The following is a 25846-nucleotide window of genomic DNA, read 5'->3' as shown; positions in this document are numbered from 1 at the left end:
TGTATGCATAACACACCATGGTTCACTCATTGAAAAAGGACATATGAAGAATGTGTTTACCAGAATATTCTTCCCAAAATTATTTCATAAATATTCAATGCATTGGAACACTTGTTTTTTTTTTAAATCCTATGAATTTGTTCCCAAGTCAGAAATAAAAAAGAGATAACTAAGACAACAGGTGATTCTTCAAGTTGTGGCTAGAAAATGGTGAGAGTAAAATACAGCTCAGAATTTATTGAATAAATGTCAATTTCATTGAAAAACTACCTATCCTACCAATCTTTTTGTTTAAAGTCTGAGGAAATGGTGCAAATGGTAACAGAAACCCAAATAATTCTTTGATGTATCAGGCCTATTGTAAGAAATGTTCCATTATTAGGGATAAAATAAGAACTAAGGCAACACGTGAGAGTCCAGCAGCTGATACCACCTAAGTCCTCAGATTGCTTCAAATACAACTCCTTCATCAGCATCCAGATGCTCTGAGTCTGTTTTCTGTACATGCACTCTCTTACATACTTCTACATACCAGCAACTCAATTCCTGGAGTTAACTCCTTTTTTAGGAATGAAATCAATGAGAAAACACAGTTCATGATTCTGAAATTGTACCATGCATCCTAGTTTTATAATTCTACACTAAAGTTCACAGTTACTTTTTTTAAAATTATATTTTAGTTGTCATTGGACACAATATCTTTATTTATTTATTTCTATGTGTTGCTGAGGATCAAACTCAGGACCTCGCACGTGCTAGGCGAGCGCTCTGCCACTGAGCCACACCACAGCCCCCCACAGTTACTTTTGATGGTCATCTATATTCTACTTTAATTTTATTAAAAAACAAACAAGTTAACACTTCTACATTTATTTTTTTTGTTTAACTTTTATTTATTTATTTTGCATTACAATTCTTAATACACCATTATACAATAATTTATCATATCTCTGATGATAAATAAGGTATGTTGACACCAAATTCACATCTTCATACATGTATTTTGTATAATGCATGGATGGTGAAAGAACACTTCTACATTTAACTAGAGCCTTTAAAGCTAGAAATGGATAACCAATGGCCAGTAATATAAAGTCTCACAAAAACTTCAAGTGCATCAAGATTTTCTTCTACTAAGAAATACAGATTGTGGGGTTAACCAATGCTGGAACAAACAGAATGCAAGTTAAATGGTGTCAATCTCACCCAAACATGCCTCATGCTAGTTGAAAAAAAAAGAAAGAAAGAAAGAAATGCAGAGTCTGGATGAAGTTTGATTTCACTCCAAGAACAAAAACTGCTGGAAGGTAGACATAACAAGGAAGGGAATGCTTGTCTGTGTTACTTACTAGACTGCTTAGTACAATGTGTGGCATGTCAAAGTTTATTAATAAATATTTGTTTAAAAATAAATGTTCATTTAATTGCATATCTAACTCATAGAGACTTTTCATATATAGTGTTATGTATTGTTAATATGGAACATAGTGATTTGGAAGAAGGGAATCTTAAATTTACTCCTAAGTATTTATATGTTTATAATTTTACTAATAAATACAATGCACTGTACAAAATAATGCACCAATAAAAATGTGAGAAAATAAAGAAATAAAAAGACAATGCACAACCCTGAAAATAAAACATAGTTGGATGAGAATACAAATAAAGTACAAAACTATAGAATTTTCAGACAGCCCATTCAAAAGTTGTTGTTGTTGGTTTTTTTTTTAAGATTCACTTATCTACATAATCAAGGTGATAACTCCTACATTTCCAGCCTCATGTCACAGAATAATGCAAGGGAATGTGGCTTGGAAATAAGAAAATATATTAGATTTTTAAAGTGCTATCTTTTTAATGATGATTTTTTTTTCTCCCAAGTCAAATCTAAAAGTATTTGCTTCACAATTCTTTATTACAGAAGTTATGATCCCATAGGTAAGTTTTTAGAGCTGAATATTTATGAAGATTCTTCATATAGGCTTAATATTTAGAAAGAAAATTTTATTATGTATGATTTACCTACTATATCTTAATAATAGAGTCTGAGACTATTCCCTATATCATAGTCTTTAATAATTTCTCTCTCTCAACATTATTTCTATGATGGGGTATCAATCACTTCACTCAAAAGACAAAAGTTCTTTAGCTCACCTTAAGACATTGTTTTTTTTGTTATTTTGGGGTTTTTTGTATGTTTGGTTTTCCTCAGTACAAGCATAAATGATGTTTTATTTATTTAATTTACTGTCATTTTTTTATGACTATGTGCCTATTGTTTCCTTGGAATTTTTTTGAGATACATTACTACACTACTAATAAGAACGCTTTCATACTTAGATGAATTATATAGCAGTGCTTAAAAACACAATTCCCTTAATTCCATTTGAATGATATTTTCATATGTAAGTTTACTGCTAATGAGTTATTTCCTAAGTAGCACGTCTTATTATAATATTCATTTGAATCTTTTATCAATTTTCACATTACTTTTATATTAATTAATTAACATAAAATTATTATATTAATTAATTAATATAATTAATTATAATTTATATTTATAATTAATTATATTAACTATAATTAATTATAATTAATTAATCCTGGGGATTGAGACCAGGACTTCTCACTTGTTGGGCAAGCCCTCCACCACCGAGCTACATCCATAAAGCACATTTTTATTGATATTCATCATAATCTAATTAGGTAGGACAAGTCAAAATTCTTTAAGTTAATCTATTTACCTCCCAGCAAGCAAGATTTAAACTTGGGAAAGAGAGCTAGAGAGATATTTGAAAAAGATATGCTGCTAGCTTTGAAAATGGAGAAAGATATTACAAATCAAGAAATACAAGTGGCTTCCAAAATTTGGAAAAACAAGGAAGAGGATTATCCCTTAGAGGTGTCTCAGAAATGCAACCATTCCAAAACCTTGTTTTTAGCTTAGTGAGACCCATTCATATGTCTGGGTTCCAGAATTATAAAAGAATAAAATCATGTTGTTTTAAATCACTACTAAGTTAACGATGATTTATTATAGTAGGAATAAAAAGTAAACACAGTCAGTACTGACACAAGGAACACTGAAGAAAATCAATATGTTTTAGAAGAACCAGAAAGTCATTAAGTCTGTTCTAAAAAAAAAAATCATCCCAAAATGAGATTATTGAGCCCAAATTTTCCTTCATATATCTGTTCCCCAAAATGAACAACATAGGCATAGCTGAGCACAAATCCTTGTTTGCAAAAACAACATAATCACTGAGTGGTATCTTCCCCAAACATGATCTTAGTAAATCATTCCCAAAGGATAGAAGAATCCAGTGGTTCTAGTTCTTGTCTTCTGATTGTGAGAAGGCAACATAATAGGCAAATAGTCTCTCCACTCCATGAATTCTAATTCCAACCTCTATTTTTGAGTGTATCTCTTTTCTCTAAATTCTTTAAGAGGTCAAAAATAAATAGAATCAATCCATGAATTTTCCCTCTGAAGCTACTGATTGATCTATGCTCAAATTCTGAAAACATTCCCAGATAGTCTATTATCAGTTATTTTTAAATGACTACTTTTTTCTGAGCAGAATGATGCATATAAATGAAACTGAGGTTTCTACAAGTACAATGAAATAGAGAATTCTTTTTTTCAATAAGAGAGTCTACTACTAAAATATTGGAAATCATTATTTAGTCCTTAAGATTACTTGCTTATTACCCATGATACTTAGCAAATGGCATTAAGCCAAGAACTCCCAGAAGAATAAAGTAATCCAAGATCTGACACAGACTGAGAAAGCCTTGGGCAGCTCACTTAACTTTCTCCCATTTGTCGCTTAAATTGAGTTCATAATTACTACCAGGAGAGGTGTGAGAGCTGAGTGTTAAGATTAAGAGCTACTTAGATATCCCCTTGGAGGACTGTGGTGTGGCATCTATGCTACCAACCTGAAAGTCATTTTTTAACGATCTTCCCTGCACAAAACAACTCATACTTCATATTTCTAAATCTATGTAAATCTCTGTATCAATGTGTGAATATCTTGAACTAAGCAGGAATTGGACATAGGTTATAGTCTCTGCTCCACCATTTACATAGGAAAGAAACTTCCAATTTTGCCTTGACATTTCTGAGATTTACTTTTCTTAAGTAAAAACTTACAATGACAAAACAGTTTGTAGGACTACGGCGACAGTTAAATGAAAGTATATTACAATCCAAATATCATGAGAATTGCTCACAGCCCAGTCTTTGCTTTGTGTTGATTCATTCAAAGAATATCATTCTGAATTTAAAACTTAGTCATCAAAGACTTTTCCAAAAGAGACAAGTATATTCTTAATGCATAGTAAAATACACCATCAATATCTTTGCCATTTTTCTTTTTTTTTTCTGGTACTAGGAACTGAATTCAGGGGCACTCAACCATTGAGCCACATCCCCAGCCCTGTTTTGTGTTTTATGTAGAAACAGGGTCTCACTGAGTTGCTTAGCACCTTGCTTTTGCTGAGACTTGCTTTGAACTCACAATCCTCCTGCCTTGGCCTCCCAAGCTTCTGGAATTATAGGCGTGCCCCACAGGCTATCTTTGCCCTTTTCTATATCCTCCACATAAGTAAAACTCTTCGCTAAGACATTTACATCACCCACTTAGATCACCTGTTTTTTTTTTTTAACTTCTGCTTTATATATATACATATGTGTGTGTGTATAGTTGTATATGCACACAATAGTTGTATATGGACACAATACCTTTATTTTATTTATTTTTGTGTGGTGCTGAAGATCGAACCCAGTGCCTCACTGTGCTAGGCAAGCATTCTACCACTTGAGCGACAGCCTCCGCTCTAGATTACCTATTTTTATCACTTTGGAGAGTTTTGCTCCCATCTACTTTTAACTCTAGTTTTCCTTCTGACTCTATTTTTCTTCTCTTCTGAAAGTAATATTATTTTTCTTATTCACATATCTCATCCTTGTTCTAAACTAATATTAGCATTAATTTATTTATTTACTAACTATTCTTTACATAAATCTATATTGTGATACTGAATCATCGCTTGCAAAATATCTTAGAAAACAAGGACTGATATAACAAAATACTGTAGACTGGGTGACTAAACCAATGGATTTTGCACGATTATCAAATCTGGAAGTCTTATATTAGGGTGAAATTATGGTTAAGTTCTCAAAAGGGATCTCCTTCTTGCTTGCAAATAGCGACCTTTGTGCTGTGTCCTTTCTTCCTATGAGAAGAGAGTCTCCGTCCCCCACTCAATTCCACCTCCTCCTTATAAAGCTACTACTAATGCCATCACGAGCATCATGGGAACCCCAGCCACATGATTTAATCTAAATATGTTTAACTCCCCAAGACTGCTTTTCCAAATATTATTACATTAAGTGTCAGGATTTCAATATATGAATTTGAGGTGGGAGGATTCAGTCATTCCATAACAGGGAGTAATGGGAAATTGATCCATCACTAACAAGGAGGCAGTGAACTCACTCTCAAAAACAGTTCATCCCTGCTCCTCTTCCCTAACTGAGCTGTCATAAGAGATTAGTTGACAAAGAGGGAAAGTTGGCATCAGACAGGAGTGTGAAAACAGAAAGAAACGTTTCTCACAGGTGAGAAATAAAGTACAGAAAGAGTCCCTAGGCAAGAAAATGCTGGATACTTGTATTTATTCTTCTATTACATATTAAAATTATCACAATGTAAGAGTGTTAAGTAAAAAAAATTAATTTATGATCTCATGGTCTATATAGGCAGAAGTCCAGGCATGGGGTATCTGGGTTCTTTGCTGACAAAGCTACAACCACAATAATAACAGAAACTAAAATCTCATCTGAGTTTGGGATCCTCTTTCTGGCTCACTGGTTATTGGAAGAATTAATTTCTTGAAGCCATCAGACAAAGGCTTACTTTCATGGTAGTTGGTGTCTGAGGACCCATATCAGTTCATAGACACCACTCAGATACCTCCCCCATGTCCTCCTCCACAGGACCCATCAGAATATGACTGAGACATCTTCTAGGCCTACAGGAGAAGAGCTTTTTAATGCTTGCTTTTATTTTTCCAAAGCACTCACCCACCTGATTAGGCCCAGCCAGGATAATCTCCCTTTAGATAAACTGAAAATCAAATGATAAGAACACACTCATAAGGATTGAATCATAGGTTCTGCCTGCACTGAAGAGAATGGAATTATATAAAATATATACTCAGGAACAGGAATTCCAGGGGGCATTTTAGATTCAGTCTATAAAACTACATCAGATTTTCCTGAGATTTCAATATGATCTTTCTTTCCCATTCTTTTTGGAAAAGATTTTTAGAATGAATTAAAATTAGCTTTATACTACATAAACATATACACACACAGTTAATTCAGGTACCTCCCCAAATTCTAATGTGTATACCAGTAAGTAATTTATTGCCTTTCGGCTCCAAACCCATCCTTCATTCTTTGCCCTACAGAAATGAAGTTTGACCCTTTCAATAGTTTTCCTTTGCCACTAGCATGATGTGAAGTATGGTCATTAGAGGCCACTGGAGAGAGATTTCAGAAAGAAGGGTTTGTATCTTTGTTCTGATGTTCCCCAAGCAGACTAGCAGATGACCTTGCCAGCACCAACCACCTAGGGCATATGGTACTTCAGAGTGTAGCTCCTACAGTGAACAGCAACTTTGGTCCATGACTCCTGCAGTGTGTGTGGATCATCAGTATCCAGCAGCAGCTGGCTTTCTTCAGTTCCCCTCAGGAGGCTTTTCAGGAAGTGCTACTGGTAGAATACTCACTCTGTAAATCCATTCCTCACCTCACTGACTCAGAAGTGTGGACATTCCTGTGAGCTGCATCCCACAGTACTCCAAAAAACAGATGGCTAGCAAGTTTTGTGTGTACAGAATAACAGCAGTTTCTGCACCACTGGGGAGCCACATGGGGACACTCTCCCTAGGGGAGAATGACCACTCCCTGCATAATTTATTTCATCTATGGATACATGATTAATACATAAAATGTGACCATGATTAATACATAAAATGTGACCATCGATTAAGAGATAATTCCATTAGGAGAGCCAGATACAAAACCAATTATTAGCCAGGAAAACATACAGAATGGTTTCTGTAAGTAAAAAATAGAAAATGTGTTGATTTTATTCTGACAAATGTGTTCCTATCACTAATAACTGGCAACCATTCTCCAACAGACATTCACTTTTATATTTTTTAATATATTAACCTACACTAGAAAAACACTAGCTATATTATTCTTGGATTAAAGAAGAATGAAATCTTATTTAATTAATAGGTAGAGACTAAGGTGGGCAGCAGTTTCTTATTGTTGGTTATTTGAATGACCCACACTCAATCATGTATAGTCTTCTAAAGAATATTCTTCTTTTACTTTTTTGCATTACAATTCTTAATACACCTTTATATTGTATTAAGAAATAAAAATAAATTTAAAAAAGAATATTCTTCTATCTCAATATTAAACATAAAAATCTGGTTTTTCTTTGCTCTAGTAAACCAAATTTAATTTTTATTTCCTTTTGCCATAGACTTGTAAAGAAATCAATAGTTCATAATATCCCTATTCTCAGAGAATAGTTGATTAATTAGGTTTTCTAACAGAGTTAATAGGCAGTTCTTTAAGTCAATTAAAAAAAGTTTATGAAATAGATTCCTAATCATGGAGAAGCTGCTAGCTTCCCCTTACTCAGGTTTTTCCTAAGTTTATTTCTTTGAATAGTAGTTCTTTAAGCTCATTAAAAAGGAGTTACATAATCAAAAATTGTGAAAACTGGCTGAAGCTAAATTGAACAGAGCCTTTAATGAGAACTTTGGAGGTTTTCATGAGATTAATCACTTTGGGGGACTTCAGAAGAGATGCAGAATTTATCAAACTTATTTAAAGAACCAAGAAATCTAAATTCTATGACTTATATTGAAACCTCTTTGCCCAACTTACTCTTTACATACAGATAATGTGAGGTTTTAAGTGACCTATTCAGTGTCACATTAGTGTTGTTGAAGAACTGAAGGTCTAGAATCCAAGCACAAAATGCTTTCACAGTGATACCCATTCTAAATCTATTCTATTTTCTTTCAGATTGAGAACATATCCTAACCTAATATTGAATCTTAAATTTCTATGTGATATGATTAAAATGGAAATAAGTAAGAGACCCCAAATTATGCAAATTGTTACAGATTTCTGAGAAACAAGGAAAAGGCTATGATTTTTTGTTAAATTATAGAGGCTATTCCTCTTTTATTTTTACTTCCTTTCTTCTTTTCTCTGTCTGCTGTATTTCTCTTTACTCTTACCATGTTTTCTATGCTGTCACTGGGCACTATTGTCTAGTATACATAATGTGTGTGTGTATGTGTGTGTGTGTGTGTGTGTGTTTGTGTGTGTGTGTGTGTGTGTGTTTTTCTTTCTCATAGCCCAAGACCTAGTATTAATTCTAGCTTATGATTTATAACACAGGTTCTGTTTATGTGCTTTGTACAGCAGTTTTGGTTGTTAGAAATATAATGATACCATGTGTTCATCATGTTCCAAAGCATTACACTAAATATTATGTAAGAATATCCTTATTAGGTTCCCACAAGTTCAAAAAGCTTACTTAAAACTCATAACCACCATGAATGTAGGTTATCTTTTGATTGAAACTGTATAAATCAGGAAAATAAGACTTGAAATGTTTAACTAACATGCCAAAGTTTGCACTACTAATTAGTTGAGTTCAATTTAAACAGTGGCAGCTGGACTCTTACCCACTGACTATGAGGTTCACTTAGCTTTAATCACTCATGACAATCAAATGCCAGGCTGTTGGTCAAACTGAGATGACACTTTGATGTAGTCACAAAAAATGAAATAATTGCTACACTGATGTTTAACCTGCCCTTTGACAGAGATTCATTCTCTTTTAGTTTGCCTTCTCTTATTCTCTGCTTTCTTCTAAGGACCATTTTTATCTTGTCATAAATTTTACATAAAGATAATGATTATAGGTGACATTAATAAACTTTTATGTGTACTGTGGATGATCAAATGAAGCTGAATTTTCAACTACATAATCAGTAAATATGACAGTTTTCACTTTTATTTAATAGTCTACCAGCAGGAAAGAAAAAATATTTGCACATAAGTACAGTAGTTTATTCCTACAAAGGAAAATTACTACAAAATTATAACAGCAAGAAAGAATTCAGTGTCATAATTGAGTATTTGAGAAATGATGACTATTATTTCTATCAACTTATAAATGGACTTTGGATTTAGAAGGCAGTTATATTCTAAAATAGCTAAAACATTTCATGCTGGTTATTCTCAGAGTTGAAAAGGCACCAATAATAAATAAATTCTTTTGAGATAAAAGAGCAGTTTAGAAGTCTTTAATTATAGTATGAACTGAAAATTAGAGGAGAAAAAGACCTATAATCACAAAAGGTATTCCTCTTTTTATTCTTTCCAAAAGATATATTCCTTGTTTGATATTTGAAAGCAATTAACAAAAAAAAAAACCTTCATTTTAATTTCAGGAACAATAATTTTAATGAATAATGGAAGTTTATATATTTTACTTTAATGTGGTAAAGGCATAAGAGATGAAATATTTCTAAAATACTTCATTATAAAGAAAAGAGAAAGGGAGAACAAAAGGGCACAAAGTAAAGCAAATTAATTAATCATTTCTCTCATATAATGTTTTCAGATGAAAAAAATAATTACTGGAGTATTATTTTGTTTTATTTTCAATTCAACTTAAGAAATATAAACAATACCACATACTCCTAAAAACATAGAAAACAAAGAGATGGAAATAAGTAAGAGCCCCCAAAATAGTTCAGATGGTTACTATTTTATTGAACTATATCTAAGAAAGATAAAATCAAAAATTTTATTGAGATTTATATGCCGTATAAGAACAATGCACATGTCAATACTATCCTCCCTGCAAAAGTTTAGAAAGAAGCACTAGGTTCTAGTCCAAATCTGCAATAAACATTTGACCTGGGAAGCCATTTGACATAACTAAGGTTCAGTTCCCCAGCAGTAAAACAGGACAAGATGGTTGGTGTTACGGTTTAGACATAAGGTATCCCCCAAAAGCTCATAGGTGAGTCAATGTAAAAGGGTCTATAGGTGAAGTGATTGGGCTTTAAGAACCTTAACCTAATAAGAGTGTTGATTCACTGATGGGGATTCACTGGCTGATAACCGTAGGCAGTTAGTATGTGGCTGGAGGAGATGGGTCATTGGGGGTGTACCTTTGAGGTTTATATATTGTCCTTGTTGAGCAGCTTGCTTCCACCCCCCTCCACCCTTTCTCTCTCTCCCTCCACCCAACTCTCTCTCTCTCCCTCCCTCTCTCCCTTTCCTTTCTAGTGCCATGATCCCAGCTGCTTTCCTGCACCACACACTTCCGCCATGTTCTTTCTCACCTCAAGCCCAAGGAATGGGGTAAGCCATCTATGAACTGAGACCTCTGAAATTGAGTGCCAAATAAAATTTTCCTCCTCTAAAATTATTTTTGTCAGGTCTTTAGTCACAATAGTGAAAAAGCTAACTAGAACAGTGTGGGAGAGCCCATTTCCTAAATAACTAAGAAACTGAAAAAAATCAAACAAGAATAAATGCTATAAACTTCCCACTAGTAGCTCAATTCTTCTAACTTCTTCAATCATGACATTTTGCTACAGTGTGAAATCCCTTGATCCCACTAGAAAATTTTCCTAATTCAATTAACTAAAAGCTAAAAATATATTTATTATTTGACTCACCTCTGTGCTTAACACAGGTATCATGAGGGGTCAAAATTGTGTCGTATACAGTCGAGGGGAGAAATAAAGAATGACCACATGCTTCTGCCCCTTTAAATGCTTTATTCACTCAAATTACTCAATGCAGTTTCACTCTATAGGTTCTTAATTAAGAAAATAACAATCCTTAATGCTAGGCATGGCAATAGACATAATCAATTCATAGCAAACAATTCTAGATTAATTCTAAGCACTGCAAAACACACTTAATCATGACAGGCTAGTGACAGAAATTCCCTCTGCATGCTAAGTTCAAAAGTCGTAAGCCTTAGGCTTTATGTCCAGCAGATGCTCACTAACTCAGACCACAGTGACCAGGTCTGGAACCAAGGCAGGCTTTTCCTGGTGTGGAGTGAGACAGGTTGAGGAGAGAGTCACAGGGAGAAGTTTCAGCTCTCACCAGGGTTCAGACAGACCAGACAAGTTGGTAGAGTTTGAGAGTGGTGAGGATCACGCAGAGGATCAGGAAACGAGACAAGTGATGGGATGTTAGTCTTGGTCAGGCTCCCCAGCTAGAGTGCTGGCTGAGTCCCTGTTCATCTATTATTTATACTAAATTCGAGGGCTTTTGACACCCCCCTTTCAATCCTTATCACCTACCACTGGATTTCTCCATGACATCGTTTACCCTGGGGTCAGAAATATCTGGTCTAGTGGTCTTCACTCTGATCTTATCACCTTTCCCTCTTATCAGGTGAAGACAGCCTGCCAGGGGCTTCACTCTGTTTATCAGGGTGAGGGGAAGTAACTTGTTTGAGGCCATACTGGAGGGCTCTGTGGGTGTGCCTGGTGAAACTGCAGGTTTCAAACTGGAGATTTTAAAATGGAGTTGCTTAGGCTCAGGCCTAAGGCCATCCTCACAACAGGAAAATTCAAAATCAAAAACAGGCTGAGAAGTAGTTTCTACTCTCAATATGGGGACAAAACTCAGAAAAATGAGAAAATACATATAAACATGACAGTTAATACAAAATGTAGCAAGTCAACCAGTACTAAATTATTGGAAGAAATGAATATTGTGAAAGGTTGAAAAGGATAAACAACACTGTATGGCTATTGTGTTTCAAAGTACTAACAGGTATATGTTGCTCTTGCCTTATCACCTGTCCCATGCCATGAGTAGCTGGCATTTTATTCTTTCTGACATTATCTTAAAGGCCATTTAACTAGCTACTGTAGTTTCATCTTACAAAAACTATTGAGAAGTCTGCATGCTTGAAATTTTATATTATCACCATACTGACATAGACCATTGATTGTGTAAGTAGCTTAACAAAAACAAATAATTCCCTTCTTTTCCAAATTTATCAATTACTTGATTATGTGTGTGTTTCAGCCTAAAAGTGGGACTAAAGAAATGAGTCTTCTGGAGGATATTTGGAAGATGCTGATGTATGAGTATAGACATTTGTAATCCATTCTCATTCTATTTCATTTGGTCCCCATAGTCACTTGGCTTTAAAAATATAAATTTGTTCCATTCTGATTTGTCATCATTGCTAATGATGCTGTTGTATTACAGAACCTGTCAAAAAATGTGATGGAATTTGAGAAAAACTGTGTTCTGAAAGCAGACTATATTCCCATCCTTTTGAACTGACTTATGTCCACGTAGCTGAATGTAGGAAGAATGAGCAATATATTGTCACATAATCTTTCTTAAATCTAGTTTTAAATAATTGTTTAAAATAAATGAAAACAAGTTGGTAAATAACCTAAGTAATGTAGGAGTTATATGAGATATGTCTGTGAATTTGACATAAAGAACTCAAAACTTAAGTGACTCTCTGAACAAAATTGACACCTGATAACATGGTTAATCACACACAGAGTAAATAAAAGGATGATCACACATGTAATGAAAAAAATATATGTGAATCCCCAATACTAATACAAAGATGTCCCAAGTGTTATCTCAGATAGGTAGGATTTCATCTATGTAGCATTCTAGATAAAGAAAAAAAAATTTAAACTAAAACAAAAGTGCAGCATTATACAATCATAAACAGGCAACCCAACATCTGCAAGATGGCAAGGTTTTTCTGTCTCCTTTAAGCTGAGAGACACTGAACGTGATGCCCAAAGACAAACCCCAGAAACAAGAATTTTATTTATAAAAAAGCACACATTATCGGGCTGGGGATGTGGCTCAAGTGGTAGCGCGCTCGTCTGGCATGCGTGCGGCCCGGGTTCGATCCTCAGCACCACATACACAACAAGATGTTGTGTCCACAGAGAACTAAAAAATAAAAAAAAACATTAAAAAAAAAATCTCTCTCTCTCTCTCTCTCTCTCTCTCCCCTCTCTCACTCTCTCTTTAAAAAAAAAAAAACACATTATCAAGTGTCACCATCATTTAAAAAAACTCTTATATTTTACCTTTCTCTATTTTCATCCTGTACTTACTAAACCACCTGCCATTTAATAATTTGATAATAATAAAAGGTATGTCTTAAATATGAAATTTAAACATTACAGTTAATGGAAAAGAATATTCACAAGTTTCATTGAATATATTAAAATTGTGACTTTTTCATCAGGATTTTGTGCTTTTAGTGAGTTGGCGACCTCAACTCTAGACAACCTCAGTGCCCTAACAAAGACCAAGTACTGAACTATGGATAAAGTGTACCAAAATATTAGTATCCAATGAAAGCACTTAATGATCAATCATCCAACTATCCTTTCTTGATAAACCAAACTCACTATTATCAATATATAAAACATTTTACTAAAGTTTAATATACATATAAAATATTCACTGCAATAAATATACAGTTTGATAAATTCACATACTGAATGGGTATGTGTAACAAGAAGAGAGAAACAAAAAATTATGTTCCCTGTAAATTCTCTCACCCTACCTCCCATTTCATGATAAACCTCCAAAGGGTAAGCAGAACTTTAATTTAAATGCCATTACTGAATTTGGTCTGTTTCTTAGCTTTATAAAAATGAATCTACACCATATACTCTTGTGTTTCAATTATTGTCTATTATTGAACTCAAAATTAATGTCATCCATATTATTGTATCCAGGCTAAATTGTACTTATATGCATATGTGTATACATGTATGTCATTGTTATGGTATGGATACGAGGTTTCCCCCAAAAGGTGACATGTGAGAAAATGCAAGAAGGTTCAGAGGAGAAATGATTGGATTGTGAGAGTGTTTTTGTTTTGTTTGTTTTTTAAGGTAGATTTTTAATTATTGCTTTTATCACCAGGTTAAGACATGCAGTTGCAAAGTAGTTAGAAACTTGCGAAAGGGTATTATTATTAAAAAAAAATAACACTCATTCTTACATTATTATCTAGTATTTCATTTGGACACTACTGATCAAAAGGCTCTGACCAAAATCTTTGTAAACACTAGAACATGTTGTTTCCAGTCTGTTGTTAAGGAAGGTGGGTATAGAATGTAAAGCCTTCAGAAGGAGAGGACACACAGTCAGGCTGAGTCAGGGCCACTGGCAGTGCTCAGAGCCAGCTGGACTCCAAACCGGGAGCCCAGTGGTTTTTCTTGGGACGCTCTACTTGAGATATGGTTTGATTGTCAACACAATAGATCTTCAAAAGGGAAGAACAATGAATTAATATGATAAGGAGGTTACTGCATTCTTTGACTATGTGTCATTATAGTAGTTGGTGAAATCTGATAGTTTTAACAAAAATAGCCTCCAGTGTTTCCAAGTATGAAGACCTCTGTAAAGCTTTTTGTTTTTGCTGGACAATACATGACTGATAAGCTAAAAATGATACTGTTTTATGTTATAAAAATGCTAGCTTTCATTTACATGTTTATAGGAGTTCACTGCTTGAGTCAAGGTTAAGCTTATTAAGTGATTCAAGGCAATTTTACTACAGCAGCATGTACTTATTTTATTCCATGAGAATAAAATGCATAGAAGATATCATTTATTTTTGTTTGCAATTTATAAAATTGAGTTACTGTGTAGTTGTAAAATACCAATAACTCATTTGAGGACAAAGCTACCTTCTGAAAACCATATTTATGATTCTCAATTGTGTCAAAATTAAAACACATCCCAGACTTGTCCAGAGAAAAAGTGAGTGACTGTTCTTGACTGCTTTCCCTGGCAACAGCACTGACTGTGTTGAGAAGAGCCCTGGAGCAAGGCAGCACAGACAAGTGGTGGAGACTTTTATTTAAAAGCAAAATGCCTAAATGGCCCTCTGGAATAGTGATTTCAACTTTCACACTCATCAGATTATACACAATTCCCTACACTTAATTCCTTTCTTCTTATGGGACTACATTGAATTTACTTGTTGAGAACAGTGTCCACTCTTTAATGGGGCATGGGATAAAGCTTTCTGCAGTTACACATAAACTTGTGATAGGTCAGCAGAAGTTACAGGTGAAGGTGGTGGTGAGGAAGTTAACCATGATCCATCTATGTGAAGGTCACGCCAGCTTCATTGTACACTTTGAATGAAGACTTTCTCAATGGCATTCACGTAGGCAGCTGTTCTCAGCTCCAAGCCCAGGTTATATTTCATAGCAATCTGCATAATTCACCCAGCTAAATGCTCCATGGTATAGGCTAAGCCAGAATGCACAATGTTTTCTCTGCTGTACCCCATATCCTACCCTGCCAGTGTGCAGTGAGAACTACAGGAATTGTTCCACCATGATTTCCAAACTTTCTTTCTAAATCTTCTTGAACAAACTTGAGCAAGTAGTGGTTACAATCCCTTTCATATTTGAAGGTTAGTCAGCCATAGTGTACATGATTCCAATTCTTCAGCCATTCAAAGTAAGATACTGTCACTCCACCAGCATTTACATAGAGATTTGGAATAACCATGATGTTCCTCTCCAGGGAAATCTTATCAGCTTCTGGAGTTGGTCTATTAGCACCTTACCTTCCGCAATGATCTTGGCTTTGACTCTGAGTGCACTGGATTTGCTTAACCACTTTTCATTGGCAGCAGGAATCAGTATGTCACAGTCAGCCTCCAAGATGCTTTCTTCATACACATTTGCCTTGGTGAAACTCAGAATTTGTTCATATTGAGATTTGAAATCTTCCAGTTTCTTTGAATCAATATCATCTGGATTCCACATACTCCCATCAGATTCACCAACACTAACACATTTAGAACCAAAACAATGTAAATACCACATAGAGTGCAGGCCCATGTTACCAAACCCCTGAGACACAAATGTTTTATCTCCAAAGTCTTGTGTCATTCCTAAAATGCTCATGTAAGAAGCTTCATTGATGAAGTTTTCCATTCCATGGAAAACACCACGGCCACTAGCAGAGATGCATCCACAGATACCTCCTTGACTGATGAGTTTACCAGTAACACAGGTATGTGCATCAATATCATAGTGCCCTGTGGTTCTGGCATAGGTGTAAACATCCAGAACATCTTCTGCTCACCTGTGCTCACATCTGGAGCAGGCACATCAATGCTAGAACTGACAAAAAAACCATTTTTGGTGAGTTCCATGGTGAACCTTCTTGTGATCTTCTCCAATTTATAATCTGTAGAGTTCTTGGGATTGATCTTTTTTTTTCCCTTTTTAATCTTAATTTCTTACTTTATTTTTTTGTTTTGTTTTAATTAGTTATACATCACAGTAGAATGCATTTATGCACTTTGACATGTCATACATAGATGGATATAATTTCTCATTTTTTCTGAGTGTACATATTGCAGAATCATATTGGTCATGCAGTCACATATATACATAAAGTAATAATGTCTGTTTCATCTTTCTATCTTTCCTAGTCCCCCTCCATTCCCCTCTCCTTCCCCTCTCTTTACTTCCCTCTACCTAATCTAAGGTAATGCTATTCTTCTCTACTGCCTCCTGCCTTATTGTGAATTAGCATCCGCATATTAGAGAAAACATTCAGGATTGCTTATTTCACTTAGCATAATATTCTCCAACTCCATACATTTACTGGCAAACACCATAATTTCATTCTTCTTTAAAGCTGAGTAATATTACATTGAATATATATATATATATATATATATATATATATATATATATATCACATTTTCTTTATCTATTCATCTATTGAAGGACACCTAGGTTGGTTCCATAGTCTAGCTATTGTGAATTGAGCTGCTATAAACATTGACATGGCTGCATTACTGAAGTAGGCTATAATCCTTTGAATATAAACTGAGGAGTGGGATAGCTGGGTTAAGTGGTGATTTCATTCTTAGTTTTCTGAGGAATCTCCATACTGCTTTTCATAGTGGTTGTACCAATTTGCAGTCCCACCAGCATTGTATGAGTGTACCTTTTTCCCCACATTCTCGCCAATATTTTTTGTTGTATTCTTGATGATTGTATTCTTGATGATTGCCATTCTGATAGGATTGAGATGAAATCTACAACTCTTTAACACCTCAAAATGTCATATCAACCACTCCACACTTATCAGTCATCAGAAAAGCCAATGTTTTTGCTTCATCTACACTCACATTAGTGTGGTAGTGGATACCTCCCTTGTAGGGCATGTATTGCTGGCTGTGCTGGGCCCAGTAGCTCTTGATGACTCCCAGGAACAGTCACCACCCAGAATAGGGAAAAAGAGACTCATCACATAGTTTCAGGTTGTGATGATTCACAAGATTCTTCCCATCTGGTTCTGCTTCTGCTCCTGGCTCTACCAGGTCTTCAGGTCCTCCACCAGCTTATCCTCTACCTTGCTGGCACCATGGTCGAAGAAGCTCTCTACCATCTTGATGAAGTTGGGGTAATATTCGCAGTGGGCTGCCGCTTTGCCATAGTGGCACTGGTGGGGCAGCTTGAGCCCTAGTTGTGGGGAGGCATTGGGTATTTACATTATTTTGGTGCTAAATGTTAGTGAATCTGATGAGAGAATATGGATTCCAGATGATATTGACCCAAAGGAGAGTAGAGGCTTGAGGGGAGATGCTGCAAGAGAGGTGCTCCAAGGCCTGGGACTGAGAGAGGGGTTGTGAGAGTCTTAATCTAATCAGTGAATTGATCCCTGAGTAGGAATTAATAGTGGTAAATAAAGTAGGGTATGGCTGGAGGAGGTGGGAATTGGGAGCTTGACTTTGGGATATATGTTTGTATCTGACAAGTGGAGCCCTTTATCTCTACTTCCTGATTGTCATGCAAAATGCTTCCCTCTGCCACAATCTTCCACCATGATATTCTGCCTCACCTCAAGTCCCAAGGAATGGACCCCTGAAACCATGAGCCCTTGAATAAATCTTTCCTACTCTACAATTTTTCTGGTTGGGTCTTTTAGTTATACTAGTGAAAAAGCTGATTAAACAGTCATTTTATGGATATAGTTAAGTTGATTTATCTATTTTGTTGAGAGACTATTGTGATTGGTACAGATTTTCATTTCTTGAATATCATGAATATTTCTGCTATGAATATTCTCATAGTGTTTTTACTTGAGCATATGTGTGCATTCCTGTTTTTTAAATTTATTTCCATTAGTGAAATTTATGGATCATAGGATATAAATACAACCAAATGCTTTTCCAATATCCTGTATCAATTTACATTTCCAGCCAGAGCATGTGATAGATACAGTCCACATCCTGGCCCAGCTTCATTGTTCTCTTATAACCTATAAGGACCTTTGTACTTTTCTAGCACACTGATTTTCTTATAAATATTTTTTATTAAAACATATTTTATTTGCTTATTCTATGGCATTACTTTTTAAATTGGACTTTGGTATATAATGCTTATTGATCACAGTCAAATGAAAAGTTACAGGAATAATTTTCTAGCAATTTCAGCTAAAACACAAAACAACAAAAAGAATCTCATTGCTTTCTTAAAAATAAAGGAAATAAATTTTTACTGGGTTCTAAAATATGAAGTCATTTTTAACATGTGCTTTCAGTAACTTTTCCTAGACAATTAAAAAATCCCCAATGAAATTTACAATTAATGGTGATTAAATATTTTATTTTTATACATTTATTTTTTATAATATAGTTGTCAAAATAAGGATTTCTTAAATCTGAAAATAAATATTTGAGGACTGGGGTTGTAGTTCAGTGATAGAGCACTTGGGTTTGATCCTCAGCACCACATAAAAATAAATAAATAAATAAATAAATAAATAAATAAATAAATAAATGTATTGTGTCCATCTACAATTAAACATATTAAAAAATTCTGGAGACAGTTTTACATAATACAGGAAGGACAAATTATCAGGAGATCCTTACTCTATCTTATGATGATCAAAGAATAAATTTCCAAATCACACTCAGCCTTTTATGAATCTTAAAACAAAAAGCAAAGCAAACAATTCTTCGAGTTAATCCCCCAAAACCATGATCCTTAGTGTTTGCAGCTATTTGCACATTTAGGTTTTATTGCAATCCCACCATCATTATTAAATGAATATTCTTTAAGCACATATTGGCAATGACCCCTAAGCTCTCGATCAAGACAAGATTTGCAAATAATACTGCTCCTTTTGAAGAAAAAGAATATACAATAATTTCAGTGATGGGGAAGAAGCAGTGTAATAGCATTGATTTAAAAATTCTTTGTTTTATCTATAACTTTGTTTATATATAAGCAAGGGTATTTTACCTACCACTCACTTCTACTGATTTTGAGTATGTACGTATGTGTGTGTCTCTGTGTGTGTACACACACCTCTTCATGTATTATCAAAGATTTGAGTGTAGAAATAATATATTAACTTTGAAATGATGTTTTAAGCAATGTTTTGTGCACAAATGGGGTAACAATTAGTTTTATTAACTTTTAAGTTGTTCTACTGGGTTTTAAGCAGAAAAATAAAACCATCTGGGTTTTCATTTCAAGATCACTCTCACTAGAGCCCCGAGAAGGACTAAAGTGGAAGCTAAGATACTATTTATTAAGGAAGATGTTGTAATAACACAAGAGAGAGATGATAGTGTTGGGCAGGGTAGCAGTGGAGTAGCAAATGTAGTCATATTCTGAATTTTCTATAATGAGCAAATAAAGAGAACTTTCTGGCAGTTTAGATCTGAAGTATAAGAGCAAAAGAAAATCCAAGGATGACACCAGACTCTTTCTGACTGATTGAAAAAAATAAAATTTCCAATAATTAAAGTGTAAAGGAGAGAGCTGAGATGGAACAACCAAATTTTACTTGGAGTGAGGTTTTCTAGAAGGCTGTTGCATATATGAAATTTGGCCTAGAAATATGTATTTAAAAGTCACTAATGTGTAGTTGATATTTAAGCCATGAAACTGGCTAAACTTCTTTAAGAGAGCAAGAGCAGAATAAGAGAAAAGGCTCAAGGACTAGCACTTTGGATTTTAGAAGGATGGTAAGATAAGGAATATAACATTTAGAAGGAGCCTCCCATGAGTACACAGCACTCTTCTGGTGCAGAGTGCACCAGAAGCAATATTTCAGCGAGGAAGCAATGAGCACCAATGTCAAATCCTGCTGACAAATCAGGAAGAGACTGAGTAATTTCTTTTAGATTTAATAAATAGTTTCATCATAGTTTGCTAGTTAGAGCAGGTTTAAAAGAAATTAGAAGGACTAGAGGAAGTGAGACAGTGAGTAAAGCCAACTCTTTCAAGAAATGCTATTGTAAAAGGAAGAAGAGAATGGAACAGTAATTAGAAGAAGTGGGGTCAGGAAACTTTTTAAGAAAAGAGAAAAAGCATAACAAGTTCATACCAAAGAGAGAGGGGTGAAGTGTTGTAAAGAAATCATAATAAAGAGGAGACAGAGAGACAAGGTACAGAGGCAGGGAAGGTGGCAGAGTGGCTCATTGTCCAAAGGGCCACGTTTATTTATACCAATAGTTTACATTAGGTCATTAGTACCATAACCATATTCTCATTTATAGTATCAATAAGGTTGCTTATTGTGCAGTTACATTTCACAGCTATAATATGCAATGTCAGGAGCTTTGTGCAGTTCTCAAGAAAGTCCATTCTCTGAAGTTACTGTTAGGCAGGCAGATGCAGGAGCACCAGAGCTTGGTGAAATATTGTAGTTATCAAGCAAGCAAGGTACTTTATTCCCAGGAGTTATGTGTCTAATTAAGGTCAAAGCTGATAAGACTCTAGCATGGAGGGCATTACCATAGCAACCAGGCATCCTATGCCTTTGCACAAAAACTTTCCCAGGCACCAAGCATACCACAACCATGAAGTCTTTAGAGACCTCAATCCCAAATGCAGAACCCATACAAAGAATGGGAACCAATTTTTTAGGCATACAAAACGGGTGGAAACTAGCATATGTCGAAGAGGAGTGATTGGTCTTACAAGGAATCATGAACGTGTCTTTCAAAGTATAAATCATCAGTAAGAAATATGGATGAAGATAATGTATTGAAAATTTCAGAAGAAAGAAGAATATATCCAGAACTCATCCAACAGAGTGAAGAAACTATTTATTCATATATTCTACCCTCATTATACATTTTCCTAGTGCCTACAGAACAAAAGCTTCATTTTCAAGGTGAAGTATGGTGTAATTTTCATTAATTGGTGCATGGTTTTTATATACAATGATTCCTTTTAGGGGGACTTTTCCATATTTTGTAGCTAAGTACTGCATTCTGAAGCATACTGAGCTCTCTCATCTTTTGTTATTAATGTTCCAAATATGGTTTATTATATTGATATCATTTTTCAGTATCTTAACTCAGCCTGCTTTGTGTTCAAGCCCCCAAGGACATGAACAACAATAACAAGAACAAATATTCAAAGAAATGAATATTCTTTTCTTTCTTTTCTTGGTTTTAAACAACCTAAGGCATATTGTGGATAGCTATGAAGCTCATATAATTTTTTTCTTGAGAGTAAAGTCCTTAACCCCATTAGAATATATTTCTCTTCAAATATTTATAAGAACAACCAGATTGTTTTGCTATCTCTTCTTTTTCTAATGATAATGGGTTCATAGGCAGTGGGAGTTGGCTATCGTCTCATGAGGGAATATCAGAAGGAATATGTATTCAAACATATTAAGACCACAGACATTATTGGATGTTATTGTAGCCACTCCTTTGAGACAAATTGTGATCAAAGATTTACAAAACTTTTCCCCTTTCATCTAGAGTATGTTAAAAACCCATATACTCTATACACTTAATTCTTAAGATAGTTATTAAGTTTTCTTTTGAACATCAAAACATGAATACTGCAAAAAACAAAAACTAAATTTCTTTGTAATCTAGACTTTGCTTAGAAATGTAAAATCTAGTTTAAATGCTTAAACATCTAATATGTATAAATAATTTTCCATATACTCAATATATGAGTGCATAAGATTCTATGATAAGTACTTTGAAACTCATAGAAACCAAGAAATTATATTTATAAAAGAAAATACTATATTCATAATTTCTTCCTTCTCTTTCTCCTCATTCTCCTTCTCCTTCTCTTCTCTCTCTTTCCTTCCCCTCTCCTCTTTTGAAGTTATACTTATAGAAATAGACTTTCTTTGGTTCCCATTTCCATGTATATGGATCACACAAGTTGACATTCCATGCAAACAAGTAAAAAATTGAAGAAACTGAAAAATCATCAACTCTTTTTATATTCTTAAGAAAAAAAGAGGACACCAGGCAAATCGCCATTTCCAAGATTATCCAGGTAAGTACAGGGAATCATGGGTCATTGAAGTAGACACTCACAAGTAAAAACTTCCACAGGAACCAGTGCCAGGATAGGAAAACTTGGACTACAAGTGGTAAACTGTTGGAGGTTCAGTATGGACAAATCTAAAAGTTTAAAATTCTACAAGACTCAGTCATGGGTTGAAGTTAAGCACATGTTTGTAGGTTTTATGTTCTGGAGCTTAAGTATGGTCTTACCACAAATATCAGAGGAAGGTTCCCTTGTATCTGGCAAAGGGAAGTGGGAAGAACCAGTCTGAATTCTGTCAGAGCACTCTGTACTTAATATGGCTGACCTTCAAAAGAAACATTTAACCTTAGCCTAACTGGGATTAAGAAAAAAAACCAACTCTAGCCAAATGTAGCCATCCTATTTCATCTAAGGGGTGGGGATATAACTGAGAGGCATTTGTAAAATTTGCAGTTTAAAGGCATAGATTCACTAAAAGACTAAGGCCTAACCATGGGATTTTAGAGACTTTCTCTCCCCTGACACCTTATCATCATATTGGCAAAAGTTTATTTAGAATCAAAAAGAAATGCCAGAGACCAAAATCATGGCAACACTAAGAATACCTTTCTTCAATGGGCTTGTTTGACCAGACATATCTAAGGAAATGATCTCTGAGCTAGAGAATATGCCAATATAAACCTCCAAAACCAAAAAAAAAAAAACACACAAAAAGAAAATATATATTTTAAAAATATATTTTTAAAAAACTCCAACAGAATATTCAAAGACTGTGGAACAACTATAAAAGTTGTAACATTTATGTAATGGAAAAGAGAAGTAGGAGAAAGAAACAGAAGAAATATCTGATTTAGTAATGATTGAAAATTTCCCTAACTTGATGGGAGAGAGCAAACAATAAATCAAGAAAGCTTATAAAATACCAACCAGGATAAATGTCCCCCTAAAAAAAAAAAAGCAACCTACACTTAAGCATATCCTTTTCAAACTATAAAAAAATAAAAATGAATACAAAAATCCTGAAAGAGGCTATTAAAAAATTGAAAACTTACCTATAGAGGAAAAAAAAACTGACTTCTCAGAAAACTTGCAAGCAAGAGAAGAATGGAATAAAATATTTAAAGTGTTAAGAGGAAAAAAATAACATGAGTCCTACATGGATATTTAAAAGGAAAAACATTTTTTTGATTGTAACTGTGTAAAGTTTGAGGCTATAAAGGAAAGGATCTTGTGTGGGAGTGCCTAATAATAATGATCACAAACAACTCTAAAGCTGCAAGTTTTTTCCTGAGTTAATTTGAGCCTGATCTCATAGACCTACAAATCTTCATAAACTCCTACATTGATAAACTTCAGTTGTTTTTCACTGATATGATTATGACTTAGAATCTTCATGGTTTTCAGGGACTGACTTAAATACTAATTGCTTTCTTGCTAATTTTTTTCCTGGTTGTATACATAGTATATTCACACCAATTCATGTCTTCATTCTTGCTAATTTTTTACAAAATGTAATGCTTTGCTCTCACAACCAAATCTATTATGTTTCAGGAATGCACCACTGTTCAGTAAATATTCATAAATGAGCAAATGAGCCCAATTTAATCCACCATACTAGGGTATATATGGCATTAGAGAAGAACAAATTAGCTCAAGGTAGAACTTTAGAAAGGGTTCCAGGGCTAGCATTATGGAGTCAGTGAAAACATAGGTCAAAAAGACTTATGAGTTAGTCATAAATTCAAGGAAAAAATCAGGGATGAGCACATTTAAGAATTTCAAGGGCTGGGGTTGTGGCTCTGGGTTCAATTTTCAGCACCACATATAAATAAATGAATAAAATAAAGGTCCAGCAACAACTAGACAAATATCATTTTAAAAAAAGAATGTCAAGAATTTCAAGAGGGGGTTGGGGATATAGCTCAGTTGGTAGAGTGCTTGTCTCACATGTACAAGGTCCTGGGTTCAATCCCCAGCACCATAAAAAAAAAAGTGTTGGCAGGGGTTATGGCTCAGTGGTAGAGTGCTCACCTAGCACATTCGAGGCCCTGGGTTCAATCCTCAGAACCATATAAAAATAAATAAACAAAATAAAGTCATTGTGTCCAACTAAAAAATAAATATTAAAAAAAAAGTGTCAACAAGACAATAAATTACAAAGAATAAATTTTTTGTGGGTCAGAGCAGATAAGGATCATACTATGAATTATGTGTAGTACAGCTATTCTCCCATGCATTTGCAGGGATTAAGTGGGCTTGACCCCAGGGAATAAATCACTATACTCCATTGATACTTATGCTCATCACATGGAAAACTATAGTTTCAGGACTTTTCTAATAACTTGGATCAGAGATTAGACTTCATTCATTCAAAAGTATACTTGGGAGCAATTAGGCTCCCAAAGCTAACACATAAAGCAAAACAAAGATTGATTTGTGGAAACTTTAGACAGGTAGAGATAGGCAATATATAACCATGATTTCTTAATTAACTACAGGTATTTGACAGTGAAACAGGTAGTGTGAGATTTATTATGTGTGGAGATGTAGAGAGGCTTTGTATTCTGTGGAAGGGACACTAGAGGGACAACAGGGAACGAACTAAGATATCATCCATTTATCTCCAACTCAGACTGTGTGCTCCTTAGTTTTTATTTGTATTCATAGTCCCTAAGAATGTACTTGGTAAATTTTATATTTAAAAAAAAACCCTGATTGTCTATTGCAAATAGTTTCTTTCAGATAAGTCCTTTAATAAGCAGTCTCTAGACTTTAGTGACTCAAATTTATAAACCAAATTTCTATGCTTAGGAAACAATCAGACAGCAAAGACTAAGAATATAAATTTAAAGTGTAAAAGGAAATATACCTAAATTGTAGAGCATCTTGTTTAACACATAGAGAGAGATGTATGTATGTATGTGTATATGTATCTATATAGACTTTAAAACTATGTTCATCCACATCAGTATCTATAATGTGACAGGTTTACATTATATTAATTTCTTCTACCTTCCATTTTGCATACTCCAAATCATTTTAGTCATGAGATAAGGTAAAAATTAATCCAAAACTTATCACCTCTTCCCAAATGTGAAACCACTCAATTATGACAAGTTTATCAATATTTTTAATGCCATACACTTGTTCATGCTAAAGTTTAATGAAAGAAACATATTCAATCAAGAAAAAAGTTCATTAAGTATTACCATTTCCCAGTAGTGTATTTAAAGCATCTTTAAAAAAAAAACTTGGGAAAAAAAACTTTCATGATTTAATCAAATAAGTACACTGTAAGAGTTGCTTGCTATTTAGTTAAAAACATTATATGGAATTTATTAGCTCTGGTCCTTGTGATTAAAGCTTTCTGGTTTAATCTTAAGTTAGA

The 25846-nt window shown here is 34.3% G+C and overlaps 1 non-coding gene and 1 pseudogene across 1 annotated transcript; both read right to left on the bottom strand.

Moving 5' to 3' along the window:
• Positions 1 to 717: 717 nt before the first annotated feature.
• Trnaa-agc (transfer RNA alanine (anticodon AGC)) lies at positions 718 to 789 on the bottom strand. Its single transcript has one exon. It is a non-coding gene; the product is annotated as a tRNA-Ala (tRNA).
• A 14476-nt stretch (positions 790 to 15265) lies between these two features.
• Positions 15266 to 17285, bottom strand: LOC144255183 (glutamate dehydrogenase 1, mitochondrial-like; annotated as a pseudogene).
• Between the last annotated feature and the right edge of the window lie 8561 nt (positions 17286 to 25846).

The sequence above is a fragment of the Urocitellus parryii genome, chromosome 5 (assembly GCF_045843805.1).
Source record: "Urocitellus parryii isolate mUroPar1 chromosome 5, mUroPar1.hap1, whole genome shotgun sequence".
NCBI classification, from domain to species: Eukaryota; Metazoa; Chordata; class Mammalia; order Rodentia; family Sciuridae; genus Urocitellus; species Urocitellus parryii.
Note: the sequence above shows the minus strand (reverse complement) of the source record. Positions and strands in the feature narration are given on the sequence as shown.